The sequence below is a fragment of the Pocillopora verrucosa genome, chromosome 13, assembly GCF_036669915.1.
Source record: "Pocillopora verrucosa isolate sample1 chromosome 13, ASM3666991v2, whole genome shotgun sequence".
Classification (NCBI taxonomy): Eukaryota; Metazoa; Cnidaria; class Anthozoa; order Scleractinia; family Pocilloporidae; genus Pocillopora; species Pocillopora verrucosa.
The window spans coordinates 9,889,335-9,889,587 of NC_089324.1; positions in this window are offsets into that span (position 1 = coordinate 9,889,335).

Consider the following 253-nt stretch of genomic DNA (forward strand, 5'->3'; position numbering starts at 1 on the left):
GTTACAATGTGTGTCATTGAGAGAATATGGAGGCATGCTGTTCTGTTAAGTCTATCGTAGGAGGAATGTGTGGATTTGACACTAGAGGTAAGAAAAAGAAGTATAAATTATTCCTTTACTGGCCTGTTTACATACATACAGCGAGCCTGGGATTTTCCAGTCCAGAGGACAAAGTTGACCTTATCCCCAGCTGAGCAGCAGTATTTACTCAAGCTGCAAACATCATGAAAAACTTGATTTGGGCTGGAGGCGG